The sequence below is a fragment of the Euprymna scolopes genome, chromosome 32 (assembly GCF_053919585.1).
Source record: "Euprymna scolopes isolate OS-2025 chromosome 32, ASM5391958v1, whole genome shotgun sequence".
NCBI classification, from domain to species: Eukaryota; Metazoa; Mollusca; class Cephalopoda; order Sepiida; family Sepiolidae; genus Euprymna; species Euprymna scolopes.
In genome coordinates, this window is record NC_136513.1 from 41,778,892 (window position 1) to 41,796,971 (window position 18,080).

At 37.2% G+C, this 18,080-nt stretch overlaps 1 long non-coding RNA gene and 1 pseudogene across 2 annotated transcripts in view; both read left to right on the forward strand.

Annotated features, from left to right (window-relative positions):
- The window catches only part of LOC145256305 (uncharacterized), a 607,467-nt gene that overhangs the window by 368,671 nt on the left and 220,716 nt on the right, over positions 1-18,080 (forward strand). The gene's annotated exons all lie outside the window — the stretch shown is intronic.
- Positions 12,420-12,533, forward strand: LOC145256599 (U2 spliceosomal RNA; annotated as a pseudogene).

An 18,080-nucleotide genomic window follows, 5' to 3' on the forward strand; every position in this document is an offset into this window, starting at 1 on the left:
TGTGAAACTCAAGCAAACAACTCATATCCAGAACGTGCGGCAGAAGATGCACGATTGAATTCTTCGTAAAAGAGCATTGAGAATGGTGGTGACTATGTAGGAAACTAAATTCTCGAGTAGAAAAGGTCGCTCGTTTTCATGGTACCATACCCGCCTTCGCAACACTTCGATGTATTTTACTTAACAATAGAAGGTTTACTTGTAAAACTATACTTGTAATTAAAATAAATGTAATAAAGATTGTTCCAATGGTGATGACACTAAGCAATAAGCCGAGTTACCTCCCCCGTCTTCGTAGTTCTTTAACTTTGTAAGATAAAGGTATGGGTCTTTACTGTTGGAACAACTCTTGTATTACAACGCGAACTCCGGACGCGCACGTACACCCGTCGTTCATCGTTGGCAAAAGTACATTGAGAATGCTGGTGACCATGTAGAAAGATAAATTATGCAGCACAAAAAGTTTCTTGTTTTTATAATACCATTTCTGTCTTCGTAGTTCTTCATGTTTTTTTAGTACAAAAAAATAGGAGCCTTTACTTTTGCAACGACTCATGTACACTTGGCAATCAGAATAGACCAATAATGACAACTAATTTGTGACTCTACAATTTGTCAGACTTCGGACTGAAATCAAAGTGCAATGACGTTTCTGAATTTTTTAGATGAGGATTGGTTATTTGTATTATTATTCATCGGACTACTGTTCTCATCTTGAGTGTGATTTTAACAACGTTCCGGTCGATATAACCTCCGACCTTCTTCAGGCGTCAAATTCGGAAATGTTTCTGTCGAACTCGGGAATTTGGACGAAATGTCGAGCGGAACCGTTTATATACTTCGCGGAAGTAGCGTGTTCTTGTTCCGTCAGCTATGACTGGATAGATGTAAGTAATTCGCAAATGTATATTTCGGTCGCTCACACTGACGATTGAACCTTCAACCTTCAGGAGAATATCACTTTTAGAATTGTTTTTTTTCCCCCAGTACTCTAACCACTGCGCCACGGGTCCTTGCAGACAATTCTAGTGCGAATCTTAGGAGCCTTAAACCTATTTTTATTTCCAGTTGTAAATATTACTATTTATGACTAATTATTATTATATATTAATGTATATCTATCTCTATACTTATTACTTGTATATATTACCTATTGTTTATGAGTGCAATTTCTGTAGTGTAGAATGAATGAGAACTTTTTCATGATTGGGAATAATCGTTATTTTTGTTTCAATCCAGAATGATCTTATCGCGGTTACTACATTTCCACCAAATTAATAAATCGCCTTGTGTATTACTGTTCTCTCGTGGGGATGAAAATAAATAGGAAAATTACACCGAAAGCTACCAACTTTACGACCAACTTTTTATGTACTTACCATTACCATCATCATCATCGTCGTTATCATCATCATCATATTTTTCATTTCCATCTTCAGCATCCTCACCCTCTTTTCCTTCTTACTTCTGCCTCGTCTACATCCTAAACATTTTTTCTTCTTCTTTTTTACTTCTTCTTCTTCCTCTTCTCATACTTGCTCCTCTTCCTTTTCTTTGGATTTATCTGTTTCTGTTCGTCTCTTTCTTCTTGCTCTTCGTCTTTTCCATTTTCCACCTTCATCTTTTCTCATCTGCTTTCGCCATCTTCTTTTCTGTAGGATTAATTTGCTTGCATTCTTTCACATCTCATATTGTTGAATCGATGCGAAATTTCATTTCCTTTCTTTGACCTTGGTAACCCATGCATAGACTACGATATAGACTTTCTCAGTCATTCAAAATCAGCCTAAAGTTTATGTAACTTAAGAGTAACTAACACCCTCTATATATAATATATAATTATAATTCCTATGTAATTTAAATATTACATAATGACCGGTCTTATTGCTTTGAGTGTGACTGACAATCATGCAATATATTGTATTACGGACGTTTTTACTGTTATTTTACACCGAACAAAAGCACGGCGCCATTTTGATGTAAAGGGTTACTAAATCTGTGTGTCGTTTTTTTGCAAGTCAATATATTCTTAATTTTGAAATTTTTATGAAACGCAAAAACACAGCGCCATTTTGACGTAAGAGGTTACTAAACCCTGTGTATCGCTTATTTGCAGATCAATATTTTTTTTAATTTTTGAATTGTTATGAAACGCAGAGAAGTGAAATTTAATACACTGGAAGAACATAACAAGGTTACTTATTTTTCTGATTTTTGTGGACTTTGAACAAATCATTTTTTTCAATTTTCACCCTAAACAATACACAGTGCCACTTTGATGTAGGGGCTGTATCTGGAACATAATGTTCAAGGATAATATGTAGGGAGATAAGCAACAAGATGTCTGTTTATATTACATCTAAACTTTTTCATGTCAGTAGAGTCAGAGAAGCAGGAACCCGGAAAGAGATGTCAAAATCTAGTAATCTTAAGGAATTAACAATTTGAGTAGAAGGCTTTCTGGTATCTGGGGAGCTCTATTGTGTTTGGGGGGGTTGTGATTTTACTGCTTGCAAGATTTATCGGGGTTATTTACCTCGAAGGGGTACAAGGGCTTGTAGTTCGCCGAAGTCCTACTATTTAAATACTCGTAAAAGAGGCAGAAGAATGCAACATTTCGTCGATGGGACAGAGGTTCAAGCCTAAGAGACAGTTAGAGAACTATAAGGTTTCCGACCCTCCCTTGAACTCGGTCCAGAAGTGGAAAATTTTTAGCAGATGCATCAGGCCAAATATGACACCGCTCTATACATGGGCGAGGCGAATGGTGGCTGTGTATTGGTACATGATATTTTCAGGTGTAACTTTCTTGGACGGTAAAGAGAGTTCATCTTAGTTACACAACCCTTGCAAGGCCCTTTATGTATCTATTCTAACTTATGTCCGTGGTTATGATGCATTATCTAAATTAGGAATTATAATACATATTCTATATAGTGGTTTCAGATAATGCATCATTCGATACATTATATTTCCAGTTGTCTCGGGAGGAATTGGTGCAAAATATATTGCTTTTCTAATTCTATTAATATCCGCATAATATTAACTATATCATCGACTAAAATTTAATATAAACTTCCATACATAGTTGTTCAACATTTCGAGTATTAAAAAATGGAAGAATTTACTCCTGGAACGACTTTCGTATGACAAAGCGTGCTCGTGACCCCACGCACAACCATCATTCATCATTTGCAAAAGTGCATTGAGAATGGTAGTGATTATTTAGAAAAAGGACTTCTGGAGAACAAAAAAGTCATCGTATACATGGTATCATTCTGTTTTGCTAGCTTTCACCTATTAATTAAAAAAGGAGTCTTTACTATTTGAAAAACTGCCATAATTAATTTAATGTCGCCATTAATATTAAAACATTGTATAACGCTTTGTATATTGTTAGATGTATTATACTAGCAGGAGAGGGTGCCCGTCTTAGCCCGGGCGTAAAATACGCTTTAATATGATATTTTAATTTGTCCAGATTTCGTATATATTATAGAGTCGTGATTTCAAAAGTAAAAATAAAGTATTTATGTGAAATAAGCTAGACTCGAAACCGAAACTGTAGCATTCAAAGCTGGTGATGTTATCACTGTACCAACATAACATGCATATAAACCGATTAAAAATAAGAAATCCAAAATAAATTATAAATGAATATATCAAGTAGTTTCGCTCAGATTGCAAATTTTTCTTGCTATGTTGAGTGGACTTATGCTTTCATTACTTGAAATTTTTACATCTCTGTTGCAGACATTGACGGTGTGAAACTCAAACAAACAACTCATATCAAGGACGTGCGTCAGATGATGCACGATTTAATTCTTCGTAAATGTGCATTGAATCGGCTAAATACCCCTAAAATAACCTACCGGAAAAAATACAATCCTTCCCGGGCTCTAGCGCTGCTCTTCTAATTTTAGTTTCGGAGGAGATAGAGTTTGAAAATATGGAGACAGACCGAGAGACGGACAGAGAGACAGACCGACAGACATATAGCCGTTTATATATTATATTTACTGGACTCAACTAACTTTGCAAGCAAAAAAGATTTACATTAGTTGATATTGTTGTCCGTTCGTCCTATTCATTGTTTCTATGATTCTTTGATCACCTGTTTATTGTATACCGTGAACTTAAATGTATCACGCCTAAAGGAAACCAAAACAGGTTGATCAGTGCATACTTGATCGATAGATCGATCAGGACGATTGGTCAGTGTAACAGACGATTATGCGGAAAGCAAGGACATGATTTGATTTTATGGGATACTTTTTTGACTTGTATTTTATTGGAGAGAACATTTCTCTCATATTTGTTGCGCTTGAAGAGGCAATATGAAAGTCACGTCATTCTGCAGTAATGTGCTGAAAGTAACTTCTGAAAGCAAATGACATTAGCGTGGCTAAGTTAAGCTCTGGAGTAACGATAAAGGTCAGTAAGTGATGAGAAACCTGTAAATGAACGAGAGTCATATGAGTAAAATAGATAGATCAATATATACGTGCATAGCCTAGAGCATCTTATCGGATAAACAACTTGATGAAGATGACATTTAATTATGTATTTTAATATTCGGTATAATGTATTCATGAACACCTCCCACACACACATATATATATATATATATGAGAACATATATAGTTTTCTTTTCTTTCATAATTATATTTACACACACGCGCGCACACGCACACAGAAACACACACACACACATATATATATATATATATATACACACACATATATATATGTGCGTATATATATACATATATATGTGTGTGTGTGTATGTGTATTTCATGATTCGTTAAGGATTCAACATTTAAAAATTGCAATCATAACATGAAGACTTGTATAATTCATGATTAAAAGTAAAATACGTAAAACACGTTTCAAAAAGGGAGAAGAATAGGAAAGAAAAATAAGCTGACTCGTTTCGCCCTTGCTTTTTCAAAGTTGTATCGTGGGATATAAAAAGAAAAAAGATATGTACATTATTAAAATAAAGTTACTTTTCGTTCTGTCCATGGCTGAAAAAAAAACAGGACAGATATTAAAATAAAGCAACGTTATTATATTTTCAAAGATTCTAGAAGTTAATCACGCTCAAAGAGACAATCACTATGTTTACAGAGAGAAAGCTCACTCAACCTAACGTGAATAGTTTCCAAGATTTTTAGATGAAATGTTGAGTGAGTGCGACTCCGAATCGAATACATACATATATATATATATATATATATATATATATATATATATATATATATAATAGAAATGGTAATTAATAAAAACTATATATATATATAATAGAAATGATAATTAATAAAAACTGAAGAAAGTGCTCAATACTGTTGTATATATATATATGTATATATAAATATATATATATATATATATATATACAAGTTAGAAAAGCATTTCATCAAAAGCATGAAAATTGTAATGTGCATTCTGTTGCACTTTTTAAAGCAAATCATTGAAAATTTTATATCTATATCATTAATTGCTAGATGAAAGATAATGTTTATAAATTGCAACAAAATAAACCCATGGTAATTTTTGATTCAATTTAAATAAAATTTATATACCTTACTTTGTAAAATTTATAAAAGTGCACTTTAAAGATAAATAAATTTCAAATTGACCTCGCTAGTGTGCCCCAAAAGGAAAGCATAGCAGTATGTTTGACACAAGCGTGGTTGCAGGCGTTGCCAGAGTCAGTTAGCGCAGCACGCTTACCGCCTTCGGGGCTCCACTCCTGATTTGGTAAGTTTATTCCCATACAATTGGCCGTTGGATCATTAATCTCCATTGACTATTTGCAGCAGTTTATCCGCCTAGATTGGTGGTGCAGTGTAAACGTTACCCGTTCACATGGTTTTGCTCGCCAGCTAAAGCAGTGTACCGGGATGTGACTCTTAGAGTCAGCACGTGTGGAATAAGGAGATGGATGGGGTCCAGTTGCGCTCATCTGCACTAATAGGTAGGACACAGTATGGCAAGTTGCCAAAGGTGCTACCCCTAAAGAGTCCCCAACACCTTAATATGATACTTTTGTTTATTATAAACACAGAACGCTTTGCGTTTAATTCCCGTGAGTAATCGTCAGATTACTCGCAATCAGCTCGATGGTTTCGCTTTTGAATGAAGCATCAGTGTTTCTGTGTAACTTATTTTCTATAAGGATATATATACACGCAACATAGTCTTCTTTGTTTCATCGGTGTCAAAAAGCAGCGGCCCTCTTCATAATAAACTAACATAAAGTTGTTTTTTTTTTCTCATGACGTCTGTAACCTAGTTTTGATTTCGTCTCGACGTGTCAATCGCATTGGTCGTCTCAATTTTCCTCCATTGACCAATTTAATCCACCCTTTTTTCTCTTTTTTTATTTAATTAAAAATCCTTTTTTCTTTCCTCTTTAATTTCGTTTTGCTATTTGCATCTTTCGTTTTCTTTACTTCTTTCTTTTTTCTTCTTTTTCTTGTTTCTTATTCTATTTTTCGTTTTGTTTTCTTTTTACATTTTTTCTTTCGTTTTTATTTCCAGCCATCTAAACGTTCCTAATACACAGGATGTATTAAGTCTTTAAATGAATTACATAATGTGATTAATATCTCTTTATAAGACAAGTAGATGGCGGCGGAGGAGCATAAAAACGAAAGTGCCGCCAGTTGTGTGTGATCAGAATAAAAATTACTCATTTAAAACATAGAAAACGATTCTTCGACAATGCTTTACTTTAAATTCTTGATTATTTATTCTGCCAATGTTCATAACGATGTTCTTGCACGAGCTTTACGTCTTTTAGCCGATCCTCATTTAAGACTATATCTATTTTTTCTTTGTGTCTGTGCAAGTAAACCAAAAACCCTATATCTCCACTATTATATAGGCTCACTTAAAACTAGCCCAATCTCTCTCATCTTTCTCATAACGACCAACTGACACCACAAAACACAATGCAATTCTATTTAGTCGCGTGCAAGCGACTCTATAAGTCACTCCGTCGGTCCATAAAACTTTTGTGCTTCGCCTTTTTGGTTGAGATCAAAGGTATGTTCTTAATAGATGCTGTTCTTAGCGTTTTAAAATTTTCTTGTCCTTTTTGGTCAAGATCAAAGTGTAGTATCTGTTCCGGCAGATGCTGCACTTAAGATAATTTGTACCAGTCAATGGAGGGGAAACCCTCTATACTGGGACAATTATTATTTTTTGGTAACCAGAGTGCCCCCTATTTGCCTACTTTTAGGGGAGCTGGTTTTTACCTCACATTAAAAACGGCCTTGTGCCTAATTTGCTCAGTGGGGGAGCAAATAAATACCATCTGTTCCGGCAGATACTGCAAGCTATGACTAGCTATGACTAGCAAAGACCAGATGTGGGGGCAACCCCACATGCCTGACCATTAACCAGCTCCCATTTCCCACCTGTCGGGAGCTGGTCCCCTTTTTCCCTTCCCCCTCCCTTCACTCCTCACATTAAAAATCGGCCTTGTGCCTAATTTGCTCGGTGGGGGAGCAAATAAATACCATCTGTTCCGGCAGATACTGCAAGCAAAGACCATATGTGGGGGCAACTCCACATATAAGACCTTGGTCAATGTAGGGGCAACCCTTCATACCAATTGTCACTATCCAGCTCCCCTACTCCCCGGGGAGTTGGTCCCCATTTCCCCTTCACTCCTCACTTTAAAAATCGGCCTTGTGCCTAATTTGCTCGGTGGGGGAGCAAATAAATACCATCTGTTCCGGCAGATACTGCAAGCAAAGACCATATGTGGGCCAGCCCCGCATATAAGACCTTGGTCAATGTACGGGCAACCCTTCATACCAATTGTCACTATCCAGCTCCCCTGCTCCCCGGGGAGTTGGTCCCCACTTCCCCTTCACTCCCCCACATGAAAAATCGGCCTCGTGCCTAATTTGCTCGGTGGGGGATCAAATAAATACAGCTTTTCTGGGCCGTTTGGCCGAGATCAAAGTGTAGTATCTCTCTTACTACATGCTGTATTTATGTTTGTAACTTTGTGATATAAAGTGGAAATCACTTTTCTGTATTAATTTAATGTAAAATGGTCACTCACTTTACAACCAGTCAGTCTCAAAGCTATTAAAGTCATTCTCCAGATCATTCAATTTGTTTTTGATGGATTCCAGTTATTTTTTAAGCATTCAAGTCATTCTAAGTCATTTATTTTTTATTCATTTAAGTCATTTCAGCCCATTTTTAGGTCATTTTAATTTATCTTTAAGAATCTTAGGTCAATCCTACATTCACGCATTCATTCATTACACGAGAGCACGCGACTAATGGCTATCGGCCTTGTTCCAACAAGATAGCGCTACATACCGCAGGTGTCACAGATCACTAACACGAGTTCATGACATGTGTAGAGAAGAGAAAACAATAATCAAATAGTTATGGCCACCACATTCCCCGGATTTGTCATCATGTGATTTTTATCTTCCGGTGACTTTAAAAGAAAAAAGTTTATGCAAATAATCCCCACACTCTAGGCCTACTAAAGGAGAACATTACCAACGCTGTCAGGAGAATGGACAGAGAAGATCTACATATCTGTAAACGTTAAACGTGCCCTGCAATGCATAGATGTATACAGGTAACACTTACAGCATCATTTATAACTCTACAAGTAATTTAAACAATGCAACAGGTAATTTCAACAATAAAATAATGTTGATCTTTTCTACTTAATTTTCTGGGCTACTTTTATTCATAAAGGGATTTTGTCTGTGTGTGTGGGGGGTGTCTGTGTGAGTTCGTTCCCTATAAACCTCTAAAACGGCTGGGTCAATTTTCATGTAATTTCACGCTAAAGTATTTTATGTGCGTGGCAATGAGTCTTTTTTTTATCGGAATATCTTCGATAAGTATTGATAATAGGTAATCGATAAATCCGATGGAAGAAGGAACAGGCGATTTTGACTAAATGTATTGTCTCATACACCCAAAAATCGTTTTTTTTTTTTTTCGGAGTTTCTTTTTACCACACAACCCGAAAAACTCATATAAAATCAACAGTAGGATTGATATGACAGGGGCGCGTTTTTAATTTATTTTATTCCATTTTCAACCCAAACAAGACATATTGCCACTTTGATGTAGGGGCTACTATCAGGGACCTAAGTTACAGGGCTACTATGTAGGGAAGTTAGCAACAAGATGTCTGTTCAAATTACACTTGAACTTCTGCATGTCAGTACAGTTGGGGAAGCAGGAAACTGGAAGAGAATTACAAAGTCCTGCCGTTCTGTGGAAGAAGCTATTAGAGTAAAAGACTTTCTTACATCTAGGGATCTCAATTCTGTAGGGATGGGAAATTCCATGAGGGATGTTTCTGACAAAGGGGGAAGAATTACTATTTTCTCTTTCGAAGTTTAATTCTTCTTAAAACATCTAGCTAGTGTTTGACCTTTACGTGATATTAGTTTACTTCCTTACAACAAGTGGCTTCGTATCTTGTATGAAGCGATTTCTATGTAAAAGAAATTCACCGCAGCGATGGGGCATGTCAAGCAAAAAAAGATTTTAAAAAATGTGTGATATACATTATTTTTATTACTCTCAAAATATTTGCACGTACAACGGCGGTTTTAAAGTATGATTAAATCTATAAGTTTAAATCTTCAAAAAGAGGAAAATGGCGGCCATTGCTTAAATGTCAGATTGTGAAAGTGAAAAAAAAAGGTTTGGTAATGGCCCTCGTGGAATGCAACCAAACTTTAACATTCGGAGTAACCTTCTTTTTTAAAGATTCCAATGTGAAAACAATTATTTATAAAGCTGAGGACAACATAACCCAGATTCTCGCCTAACAACTATCTATTGCGTGAATTGACGGAAATTCAAGAGTAACGACGAGAAATAGATTCACTGGTTCAGCCCAGGTGTTATAGGTTTGGTCGGAGCATAAAGGAATCATTTTTTTTTTTTCATTTTTATATATTTTCGGTCAATCTCGATGCAAGAGCTTTTTTGGTCAGTGACTCGGTCCGTTCGTCGGTCACCATGTCACAAGGATACAATATATCGTTCAACACGCTGATTGAATGCGCCTTCTTATTGGACATCTTTACGCAGACATAAAATAGAGAAAGGACAGGGATTTGGATGCTGACTAGACATCACTTCGAGGTGTTTTTATTTATTTATATAGGCGTTTAAATTTTATTCAAACAACTGGTGTGGTATCTCTTCAAGCGTACCCACTTGCGTTACAGACTGGCGCAGTTTCTATTGAGAGGGAACATATTTTAATAAAAATTTAAAAAGCCATCGATAAGGAGGAACTCATACAAAATGTGAATAAAAAAATACATAATGCCAGAGAAACACATACGATAACAAGTTGCCTGTTCTTCTTTCTTAGCCTTCGGGCCAAGATCAAAGTCTAGTATCTGCCCTGATGTTTTACTTAAGTAATTGGTCATTGGTTAATGTAGGGAAAACCCTTCATACTGATGCAAATACTATTTATTTGCACACTGCCAACGTGCCCCCTTTTGGAGGGAGCTGGTTTTCCCCACATTAAAAAAGACCTTGCGTTTAATCTGCCTTCGTGGGGAAACAATAAATATCATCTTTCTGATGCTGGGTTCACTTTTTTGGACTACACATTTTGGTCTCGGTTAATGGAGGAGAAATCCTTATTTACTGATACCATTTTTATTTTTGTTACTGACCAGAGTGCGCCTTTTGTGGTAGCTGGCGTCCTCCACATTAAACTCCGACCTTGTGTTTAAATCTGCCCTCGTGGGGAGGAAAGTAAGCAACAACAAAAACAGGATAAAAGATCAGTCTAATCGTTTATACAAGACTGGGATGAGATAAACAATGATGTAAGCATTATTATATTTGGAAGTAGCACTCCAACAATGATGAACAGCGTCAAACTTTGATAAAAAAAAGGTCCTGGCGCCCTATCTCCATCATACATAGCCTTTTTTTTTTTTTTTGCAGTATTTCGTTTGTTTCTTAAACATGATAGTAAACGAAAAACAAGAACAGCGTCAACCTTTGGTGAAAAAAGTCCTGGCGCCCTATCTTCATCGTACATAGCCTTTTTTTTTGCAGTATTTCGTTTGTTTCTTAAACCTGATAGTAAACGAAAAACCCTATATCTCCACTATTATATAGGCTCACTTAAAAGTAGCCCAATCTCCCTGATCTTACTCATAACGACCAACTGACACCACAAAACAAAATGTAATTCTTTTTAGTCGCATGCAAGCGACTCTATAAGTCACTCCGTCGGTCCGTAACACTTTTGTGCTTAGCCTTTTTGGTTAAGATCAAAGGTCTTTTCTTAATAAATGCTGTTCTTACCTTTTTAAGCTTTTCTTGGCCAAAAGGCCAAGATCAAAGTGTAGTATCTGTTCCGGCAGATACTGCAAGCTATGACTAGCAAAGACCAGATGTGGGGGCAACCCCACATGCCTGACCATTAACCAGCTCCCATTTCCCACCTCTCGGGAGCTGGTCCCCTTTTTCCCTTCCCCCTCCCTTCACTCCTCACATTAAAAATCGGCCTTGTGCCTAATTTGCTCGGTGGGGGAGCAAATAAATACCATCTGTTCCGGTAGATACTGCAAGCTATGACTAGCTATGACTAGCAAAGACCAGATGTGGGGGCAACCCCACATGCCTGACAATTAACCAGCTCCAATTTCCCACTTCTCGGGAGCGGGCCCCCTTTTTCCCTTCCCCCTCCCTTCACTCCTCACATTAAAAATCGGCCTTGTGCTTAATTTGCTCGGTGGGGGAGCAAATAAATACCATCTGTTCCGGCAGATACTGCAAGCTATGACTAGCTATGACTAGCAAAGACCAGATGTGGGGGCAACCCCACATGCCTGACCTTTAACCAGCTTCCATTTCCCACCTCTCGGGAGCTGGTCCCCTTTTCCCCTCCCCCTCCCTTCACTCCTCACATTAAAAATCGGCCTTGTGCCTAATTTGCTCGGTGAGGGAGCAAATAAATACCATCTGTTCCGGCAGATGCTGCAAGCTATGACTAGCTATGACTAGCAAAGACCAGATGTGGGGGCAACCCCACATGCCTGACCTTTAACCAGCTCCCATTTCCCACCTCTCGGGAGCTGGTCCCCTTTTTCCTTCCCCTTCCCTTCACTCCTCACATTAAAAATTGGCCTTGTGCCTAATTTGCTCGGTGGGGGAGCAAATAAATACCATCTGTTCCGGTAGATACTGCAAGCAATGACTATATGTGGGGACAGCCCCACATATAAGACCTTGTTCAATGTACGGGCAACCCCTCCTACCAATTGTCACTATCCAGCTCCCCTGCTCCCCAGGGAGTTGGTCCCCACTTCCTCTTCACTCCCCAGATTAAAAATCGGCCTTGTGTCTAATTTGCTCGGTGGGGAATAATAAATACAGCTTTTCTTGGCCTTTTGGCCAAGATCAAAGTGTAGTATATGTTCTTACTACATGCTGTACTTATGTTATATATAACAATAATACGGAAAATGAACTAATAAAAACACCCAATTGTTTTTTCACATGAAATATTATCAATATATAGGTTGAAACGATAAAATTATCGCCCTAGCAAAGATGAAATGATTCCATTTCTGTTTGATGAACATCGGTTTTCATTTTTGTTGCATGGCATCTACTAGTTAGCCAGTTAGTTACAAATCTCAAGCGATTGAAGCTTTCTATTATGTCTGAGAGTGACATAATGTTCAGCACGCGAGGTCGAAGATGCATCACTGTACAACTCTTGCTCCCTGTCGCTGTAAGTTATAATAACAAGATCATTGCCGGAACCCTCAAAATGCATCGTTGGATTGCCAGTAATAACAGAAACACGCCCAAGTGTATGAAATACAGTTTCCGGCCATGGTTGTAGTCTTCGCTGTAATTTCAAGATAGGGTCACATGATGCCACCTCAAATCTTTGAAGTCGGCTATAAAGTCAACAGCAAAGTATACTTGGATGTACTGAAAGTATGGTAATCCCCTAGTGAAATCAGGTGGCCGCTGGCAGACCTCGAGAACATCACTAATATGACCTCACACAACACCAAAGCCAGCTTGATCGCCGGCATCCGCCAGCGCTTATGATAAAGTCATGGTCCCAGTTCCGGACCTGTATACAAGCCAGTGAATAAGGTTGAAGGCGACTACATTGTATAGATGTAAACCCTACTACATAATCAAGTTACCTGAATTGAATTTTTACTAAAAGCTTTAAAATAAAAGCGATAATAGTCCAAATAATTAAATAAAATGCATACAATTTACTCCTCTCCAAAATAATTCTATAAAAGTGTAGTGTTGTTTTTTTTCTTTTTTTAGGGTAATACTTTCATCGTATCACGCTGTATTCGTATTTCCATCTAAACTTACAAAATATAAAAAAATCCATTTAAGTTTTTCCTTTTTCTAAAGGAGTTGTAGCAGACATTTTTGTGCACATATGGAGTCAATGATTTATGTATAAAGAAAGATATTACATGTGTATATATCTATATATATGTATACATATACTTGCAATTAAAAGAATGTATATATATATATATATATATATATATATATATATATGACTACTTCATTTAATCACATGAATTAATATACGAAAGTACAATTTTATGTGTGAAGTTTAAGTTGTTACTTCAACAGTGCTCAATACATAGGTAGAGCTACGGAGTAAATTAAAAATATATACGGCAATTAAACTATATATAATATTTCGCATTTCATCCACGCTCAGACGAATCCTAGCGTAGATGAAACGCGGAATATTCTGCGTAGCTTTATTGCAATATATATTTTTAACTTATATATATATATATATATATATATATGTGTGTGTGTGTGTGTGTGTGTGTGTGTGTGTGTGTGTGTATAATTACGATGTATATTCTATACATATTTTTTAAAGTGGATTAAATGTTAAGCTCAATGAAAGTGAATTTTCACTTTCAGAGCATGTATATCATAAGTTATCATTAACAAGGCAAATAGCCATTAGTCGCGTGCTCTCGTGTAATGAATAAATGTGTGAATGTAGGATTGGCATGAAATTCTTAAAGATAAAATAAAAATGACCGAAAAATGGGCTGAAATGACTTAAATAAATAAAAAGTAAATGACTTAGAATGACATTAATGCACTTAAGGATGCATTGAATGACCTTAATAATGACTTGAATGCGTAAAAACAAAGGCAAAACCTCTTAATCATCCTGATATTCCCCCTGAAGCACTTTTTGTTACTTGCAAAAAAAAAACAAAAAAAAAACATGTAAATGAAATTAATTAACATAAACTGAAAATGTTCGAAGGCACGTTACATGAAATTGCAGCAATTGTAAAAAGTTCCGCACAAAAAAATAGGTGAACAATTAGATCCACAAAATGAACAAGAAAGATTTGAATATCAAGAAATTGGTCTTGTAGATAACCCTGAATATACAACAAGAGATTTTGATGGTGTATGTGACGAAAATGACACTCAGGCAACACCTGGCTTATTTAAAATCACAACATTAAGGCCCGAAAAAGGACTTTTTCCACTGATTTCAGGATAGATGTTCATCAAAGAATGGTTGTAGATGTAGTATGTAAATACATTAAAAGAATACTGACCCCAAGAAAATCCTCTTTCAAATTTGATGCACCTTGACTTATTATTCAAGGGGGAGCAGATGCTGGGAAAATTTCAGTCATCCATGTTATAGTGCAACTAATAGAAAGACTTTTGAGACGTTCTGGTGATAATTTAGATAATCCTTATAATTTGCCATTGTCATTTAATGGAACAGCGGCTGCAAATATTGATGGGATAACATTGCATAGTGCTTTTAATTTTCCGTTTAGCAATGAAGTTCTTTCACTCCCAGACAAACTAAGGGACCAAAAAAAGAGATTCTTTTTTAATCTAAAGATGATTATTCTTGATGAATTTAGCATGGTAAAAGCAGATTTATTATATCAAATTGATCTCCGTTTAGGAAAATTATTAGAAAAAATCAGTGAAACTTTTGGTGGGTGTGCAGTATTAATGTTTGGTTACTTACTTCATTGTTGAATTGACAAGTTCAAATTATTACCATGTTTCGTTCTATTTTTATTTTTACATAGGCATCACCACATTATCAAGGCCCAAAGGCCACTCAAGGATAAGGGTTAAAGAGTGTACAGTAGACATTGGACAATATAGTAATCATTAGTAATGAAAATTTGGTAAATTTGATAACTTATATGGAACGGCTCACCAGGAACTTATTTACGTTAGACTTGAACACAACCATATTGTAGTCAGCCGGAAAGCAGGAAAACGGAAGACAATTCCACAGGCGTGTAGTTCTAAGAAAGAAGCTTTGTTCATGGAATCTACGTTTAGGTTTAGGTACAGATAAAGAGTGGGTGGGAATTATTGATAGTGTTTACAGCTAGACGAGTGTTTCTTGTGAAAGTTTGGTGAGGGGGGACCATAGATTGAAGCTCAGTCGCACACTTTCCATGAAAATAACGATACATCAGAGACAAACTCGCAACATCTCTTCTGTGAGATAGAGGTTGCAAGGAAGAGAAAAGGACATCTCCTACGAGGCTACGAAGTCTATTTTGAACTCTATCAAGGCAGGACAAGTCCTTTCTAGAAGCACCTGCCCAGATGTGGCAAGAGTATTCCATCCTTGGACGTACCTGGCTCTTATATAGATAGAGAATAGCATCAGCAGTGAGATATTTACCGGATCGATAGAAAGATCTCACCATTTTTCCAGCGGCCTTGGCAACAGATTTGATGTACGTGTTCCATTTAAGATCAGGAGTAATGGTCAAGCCAAGAAGCTTGTCAAAACTTTAGGCCTCCTGAAGACGAGAGCCATTCATTTCAATTGATGCCAGATGTGGATCAGAATGTTGATAATGTAAAGAGAGAAGCTTGGTTTTAGATGCATTAAAAGTAACCAGCCACTCCTTTCCCCATTGTACTACGTGCTCAAGATCAGAGGAGAGAGAATTGGGCGAGAACTTGGTTGTTTACTGTCTTAGATGTGCTACCATAAATGGTAGTGTCGTCAGCATAAATGTCTACAAATGATGTAAGGATGTGATTTGGAAGATCATTAATGTAGATCAGGAAAAGAGTTGGGCCCAGGATGGACCCCTGAAGGACACCGGCATTAATACTGTGAGCTTCTGATTTTTGACCTTCAACTACTACTCTTATGAACCTATCAGAAAGAAATGATTTAATAATTGAGAAGACTTTTCCAGCTATACCATAGCTAGCGATCTTATGAAGTAAACCTTTATGCCATACCCTATCAAAGGCTTTAGAAATGTCAAGAGCAATTGCCCTAGAAATATTGCCACCGTCGAGAGATTTGCTAATCCTATGCGATATAACTGTAAGGACATCTGCTGTAGATCTAGCAGAACGGAAACCATATTGAGTGTCACTAAGAAGGTTATTTTTGTTGAGATGGTTGATTAGTTCTGTATTTAACACAGATTCTAGCAACTTACTCATGACGCACAGGAGACTTATTGGCCTGTACTGAGAAGAGGATGAGCGATCACCTTAATTCTTAAATACAGGGCATACTGATGAGATTTTCCAGGGAGATGGGAAACTATTCTCCTTAAGACAACGTTTAAACAGTTTTGTAAGTATGGGCGCTTGTTCAGGTTGAAGTTTTTTTAGTACTATAATTGGAATACCGTCAGGGCCAGTTGCTTTACTGAAATCAAGGTTTTTGATTAGCTTGGCAACATCACGTACAGATATACACATATCACATAGTGTGTTTTCTGATACAGGAGGAAATATTGGGGGTTGGCGGTCTTGGTCGCAAAGGGTAGAATTAGCTGCAAAGTTCTTGACAAAGAGTTTGGCTTTGTCTGATGCTGACGAGATTACCTCAGGTCCATTGATAATAGTTGGGATGGAGCACACGCTTCTGTCTAGTATTCTGTTTGCTATTTGCCAAAACTGGTGGGAACCAAGCCGCTGCTCAGCTACTTTGGACTTAATAGATTTAGCATACAACTCTCTTGCGTTCTTTATTACTTTCTTACAATGGTTGCTGGCAGTCCTGAAAGCGGCTTTAGTTTCCATACATCTATTACGTTTGAAGCAGTGGAAAAAGTGATTTCTCTGCGCAATGGCAGCAGCACATTCTGGAGAGAACCATGGCTGGCTGTTAGGTTTTTGCTGGAACTTTTTAGAGGGTATGAAACGGTAAATACCTACAATTAACCATTCCGTCAGGTCTTATACTATAGAGGACACATCCTTTTTAAACATGGAATGCAGAGGTAGATCAGATATAAATGTACGGAAGCTATCCCAATCAGCCTTAGTGTATCGATATACTGTACGATGGAGATGTACGTCTGGGGACTTATTACATTTCATTTTTATCTTAATTGATACAACAGAGTGGTCGGAAGATCCAAGAGGCGACAGAACAGAAACTGAACATAGTTCAGGGCAAGTTGTGAGAAAAAGTTCTAGTAGGCTCGCATACTGGCCGTCATTGTCGGGCACACGGGTGGGTTCCTGAACAATCTGAGTGAGGTCATAGGCAATGGAGAAATCATGACAGAACCTCCACTCATCTCTTGTTTGAGTGGGTCAACCATTCGACGTTGTGAACATTGAAGTCTCCACATACGTGAATGTTAGCTGAAGGATAAGCAGATAGGACTTGGTCAATTTTCTCAGATATGCTTTGAAAGATAGTAACTCCGCTGTTGTGGGGGCGATAGAGAGTAAATATAAATGCAGTAGTGTGAGCTAAAGCAACCCGGAAGCACATATAGGGTAAGTTAGGATCTTCCCTGGAGATGTCCCTCCCACATGGAAAGCTATCTTTAATATAGGCACATATTCAATGCCCATGGCGATCTAGGGGGTCAGATTTAGAAGTTAAGTTAAAGTATCCTGTAATTGCGAACTATTCTAGGGAAATAGCCTGTCCAATGCCAGTTTCACTTAAAAATAAAAGGTCTGGTTTAGTCTCCTGTAATTGGGTTTCAACCTCTGGAAGGTTAGAACGTAGACCCCTAATGTTGGA